Source organism: Pseudophryne corroboree, chromosome 2 (genome assembly GCF_028390025.1).
Source record: "Pseudophryne corroboree isolate aPseCor3 chromosome 2, aPseCor3.hap2, whole genome shotgun sequence".
NCBI classification, from domain to species: domain Eukaryota; kingdom Metazoa; phylum Chordata; class Amphibia; order Anura; family Myobatrachidae; genus Pseudophryne; species Pseudophryne corroboree.
In genome coordinates, this window is record NC_086445.1 from 568,158,484 (window position 1) to 568,163,857 (window position 5,374).

Below are 5,374 nucleotides of genomic sequence, written 5' to 3' on the forward strand. Positions count from 1 at the left end.
TGTATCTAATAGCAGCTTGGTATGATTTGTGTGTGTGTGTTTTTTTAAGTATTTTTATTTAGAATAAAGTTTGGTTTAAGTTGCAAGTAATCAAACTCTGCAATATCTTGCACACAATTCATCAATGTTACTGTTTTATTTAGTGCAACACCATGTTCATTTTTATAGATAAACCAAATTAAGTAATCACGAAGATCTTAACCAGAAATTAGTTTACTTTACAATACGTACAAGATGGTTACAGTACACTAAGGTTTTGCAGTTATCAATGTTTTTTACAAGTATGGTAATAATGTTGTTAACACTTTTTCAACAGTACGCCAGACCAGCCGCCCAGACAGGCCCCAGCCAACTGATGAGGATGCTGGGATTGCAGGTAAGAATTCACTGTAGTCACATATTCTGCAAACACATAGAAGTACAAAATATTAATGTTTATATATTCACATAGGTTCTACTTCTGTAAGCCGACCTCCTCTAAGGCGCCCATCACAGGGCTCGGCTAACTTACCCAGGAGGCCAAGTAAGACACGGCGTCTTGAATCCGAATCTGCGGCTCCATCTTCCCCACCCAGGCGGCGCATCTCCGCAGTCTCACCCCAGCCACCACAAGCACTATTGGCTAGTCCACAAAGTGATGAGCCTCGATCACCTCAGTTATCTGGTGAGTAAAAACTTACAATAAACACATACAAAATAATCTACACAGTTCAGTTACTATGATGTGAGTTGTAGTTGAGATTACATGTTTGCCATAACAACCAATCAGATTTCACGTATTAACTTTTTGAAGGTGCAAATGCATAAATTTTATAAATCTTATTGGTTGCTATGGGCAACATCACATTTAAAATTGAACAGCCATCGTAATAAATTTAGTACACACACGTGCACAGAAAAAAAACTGCAAATTACTCACCGAAAAAAACCCACCACCACCCCCTGAACATCATTATAGTGTTCACACACCTCCCCTGTCCTGGAGGTAGACTGCTTACTTGATCCGCTCCTCTGGACCATCCAGGTGAGCAGTCTATATCCTGGACAGGGGAGGTGACAGAACACTGTAATGCTGTGGAGGGGAGGTAGTTAGGTGAGGATTCCGGCAGTCAGTCTATGTGCACGCATGTGATGGGATATATGTGTTTTGAAACAAAATATTCCTCGTTTAGAAAAACACAATTCAAAAAACAAAAAGAATGCAGTATAATTCATTTTGAAATGTTTAGGCCAACCAAATATATTATGTGGAAAGTAAACAGTGCATGTTGCCCACCCCATACAGAACCAACCTTGATGCCCGACGTTGGCCAGCAGGAACAAGACCAACAGGCCACCTACACACTAAACCTAACACCCGTTGTCCCGACCCAGCCAACCCAGCCGCAGGATATCCCCCAAGCCTCCATTACTCCACAACTGCTCCAAGCTCCACCCCAGCAACAAGTACCCGATGACTTTTGGTCCAGTTGGACAACCCAACAGACCCAAAACAATGCCTGCCTGACCGCCCACACCCAACACCTTGCCAGTCTGCCCCATCATCTGCCGCGCATTAGTCGCAACTCGGGCAGACTGATTGTCCAAGTAGGTAGAATAGTCACTTCTATGGATCAAATTCGGGCCGACAACAATCAAATGCTGGCTCATTTGACGCGCATCATTGATGAGCAACAACGCCAGCAGCAAACACTCATCCAACTGATACAACACAATCAGGTTGTGAATGAGTCATTGTCCAGGATTGTGGCCAGCCACACTGCAACCAACAACCAACTGAATGCCAGCATCCATAATTTAAGCCAGAACATCTCTTTGATGGCAGCACAACAAGTGAGCTCCAGCTCAGGAACCACGACCCCTAGCCAAACGCCAGTAACCTCCCCTGTTCGTCGATCCTCCCGAACACGTGCCAGTGAGCCAGCACAAAGCACGGCACCCAGCACACACAAGCGAAAAAAATAAAAAAATAAAAACTTTTGTGTAACACAATAAAAATTTGAATCTTTAAATCACACAACTTCCAGTGTCCGTGTCAAACATTGTAGAAGACGCTATGTATGTATGTTTTTCTGGGGTAATGAATTACAATGTATTTATATCAAAAACTAACTACAATGTACACACCACTATAAACAACAAACATTAAGTAAGAAAACACACAATCACACTTACAAAAATGTATTGCAAAGTGTTTAGTCAAGGTTAATTACATCCAACAAAAACTTACCAGTAAAATACCGCTGAATCACTTCTTGCCTTACCTGCCTCCCTACATCTGTACTCACACTGTCACCAGATGTTTCTAACTCCTCTGCTTGCTGACTGCTTTCTCCCTCATCATGTGCCAGATGTTGATTCAAACACAGATTATGGAGAAAACAGCAGCAGAACACAATCCTAGTCACCTTTGAGGGACTATACAACAAAAGGCCAGCAGATTTATCCAGACACCGAAACCGTGATTTCAGCACACCAAAACATCTTTCTATCACATTCCGCGTAGCCTTATGTGCATGATTGTAACTGTGTTCAGCAGGAGAATCAGGTTGGGACAATGGAGTAAGGAGCCAAGAGAAGCAGCCATAACCACCATCACCTGAAAAACATATATAGGCAACATTAGTACATGTGTATGATTATTAATTACCCTATACAAAAATGGAGTTTGTAGTTAAAAGACATACACACAACACATTTGGAACATACCCAGCAGCCAGCCATCAGGCATTTGTCCGTCCTCAAATTTATCGAAGAGCGATGACTGACTGAGGATGAAGGAGTCATGGCAGCCACCAGGGTAACCTGCAACCACACTCATAATTTTTAGTTTTGCATCACAAACCACCTGGACATTAGTGGATTGGGCCATATGTCTGTTGGTATATATATATTGACGGCCCCTAGGTGGTCTCAGCTGAACGTGTGTGCAATCTATGGCCCCCAGCACATTGGGCATGCCAGCAAGCTCATAGAAAGCTACCCTGACAGCACGCCACTCCGACTCCTGGGTAGGGAAGCAGATTGAGGCATTAATATGTGGATCCAAGACATCCAAAACCTGAGTGGACAGTAAACAATCTAAGGTGAGTGTCATGTTATGTATTCTATACAATACTGTGTTGTAAGAGCTTACAGAAGCAACACTTAGACATAAACGTGTATGTATTTTTCAACTCACCTGATTCAAATATTTTGAAAAGGTTGGCTGCGAGATACCAATAACGTCGCCTGCCACAGCCTGGAAGCTCCCAGTAGCCATAAAGTGTAACACAGCCAGGAGTTTGTGCAGGCCTGAGACAGAGCGAGAGCGTGCTGTCTCAGGGTCTAGTCCCAGTTTGACAAGGTCATACAGGCGGAAAATGTTGTTTCTATTTAGGCGGAACATCTGTATGACCCTATCATCAGACAATGCGTTTAAGTTTAAACGACCCCTAAAAAAACGTGGCTGGCGCAGCCTCCGCGGCACCTGGACAACCTGCTGACCATGTTCACTTACCTGGCCCTGATTTCTGGAAGCCTCATGGAGCAGTCTCAGGTATCCCACAGCAAACAGAAAGTCATTAGCACACACCACAGCCGCCATTTCAGAGTGAGAGAATTTCAAAATGTGCCTGGGACACTTTTATAGGGCCAAAAATTCAGGTGTGAGTAATGGATAATTGAGTACACATGTAAACACGCTTTTCAAAAGCAGGTCTGTTTTTTTTTAGGACTTTTTTACGATTTGTAATTTTTCACGGGCGCAAATGCATTTTCACGGCAGACATTACAATTACGAATGGTTAGTAAATGACCGAGATTCATATCTAAACAGGCGCGTTTTGACCGATGGTGTATTCATTCGTAATTTTTTACTTGGACTTCCCAAAAAATACGAATGTCCTCATCACTGCCGTGATTTGAGTTTAGTAAATTACCGAGATGACACTTTGAAGAAAAAACGGCATCTCGGTCAAAATCGGGACCTTAGTAAATATACCCCATAGTTGGCATTCAGTACTGCCATCAGCACAATGCTGAAATACCCTTTATAATTAAAATAAAGGGATCCGCTGTTTGCAGGAGGGTTGATGCGGATGTGTTTGCCATCTATCGCTCCCCCACAGTTAGGGAATTGCCAGGTGGTGGCAAACGCCTCTGCCACGGCTTGCCATTCTGATGTACTTGCAGGGAACTATAAAAAAAATAGAAATAAAAAATGTAAACTTATTTAAACAGTGTATTTTTTTTTTCATCTACTACAGAGTGGAAGTGTGGAGATTCCCACCACCCCAGACCTCAGTCTCATCCTGGATACAGAGGAATCCCAGACCCTTGATCCTACCTCTGAAGCACCAGCTACCCCTGTAGCACCAGATACCCCTGCAGCACCAGCTCCTTCACCGCTCCAACCCCAAGCTTCCCGGAAGCGAACCAAAAAAAAAAATACCGAGCAGGAGGGCAAAGACCTCATCTTTGAGGAGATCAAGGCAAGACTTGTCCAGCCCCCCGACTACTATACCAAATTTGGGGAATTCATGGCCTCTGCGATGCGCAACCTGCCACCTGGTCAAGCAGAGCAGATTGAGCGTCTCAATTTCAAGATGCTTAACAAGGCCTGAAAAGCGCAACTACATGACAATCACTGTACTCCCACCTAACCCCATCCTATTCCGCCCACCCAACCCCATCTTATTCCGCCCACCCAACCCCATTCTATTCCGCCCACCCAACCCCATCTTATTCCTCCCTCCCAACTACAGCCTATTCCGCCCACCCAACCCCAGCCTACTCCCCCACCCACCTGCTCTTCAGCCATATACTCTGCTATGCTGGAGGCAAAGGAGGCCATGCCTCAGTTTGAATTTTTGTAGGCATCTTATAATTCCCAATAAATATGTTGCGATATAGGCTATATGGTGTTTTGGGGGCAGAATTTTGACGGAGGATACACGCATGCTGTAGGTGCATAATAATGGGACCGGCCCATTCATTCTGCACTTTACAGCATATGTGTATTCTCCCAATCAAATCTGTGACCAAAACACCATATTGCCCTCCATTTTAGGAGTGAAAGTACTGCACCATATTTATTGGGAATTAAAAGTAAATAAACTGTTATTTAATCATTTTATCTATTTTATAACATATATATCCAAATTTTGATGTCATGTTTTAAATTTATATGTGCCATGTTGGTAAATCATTGCATAGTTTTTACACAGTTGTTTAAAACAAAAAAAAACAAAAATACTTTTTTTCTAAAAACAGTTTAAGTAACTAAACAGGTGTGGTGTGTCTTTTATTTACCTTTAAATACTGGTCCTGCAGCACCTTGACAATGGCCTTGAAGGTGTCAGGGATGATTCGACCCAAAGCCTGGGAGGGGATG

The 5,374-nt window shown here is 43.2% G+C and overlaps 1 long non-coding RNA gene across 1 annotated transcript; it reads left to right on the forward strand.

The window, feature by feature from the left end:
• The first annotated feature begins 208 nt into the window (after positions 1 to 208).
• LOC135050983 (uncharacterized) lies at positions 209 to 1,581 on the forward strand. The gene is made up of 3 exons (XR_010241970.1): positions 209 to 376; positions 452 to 664; positions 1,286 to 1,581. It is a non-coding gene; the product is annotated as an uncharacterized LOC135050983 (long non-coding RNA).
• Positions 1,582 to 5,374: the final 3,793 nt, after the last annotated feature.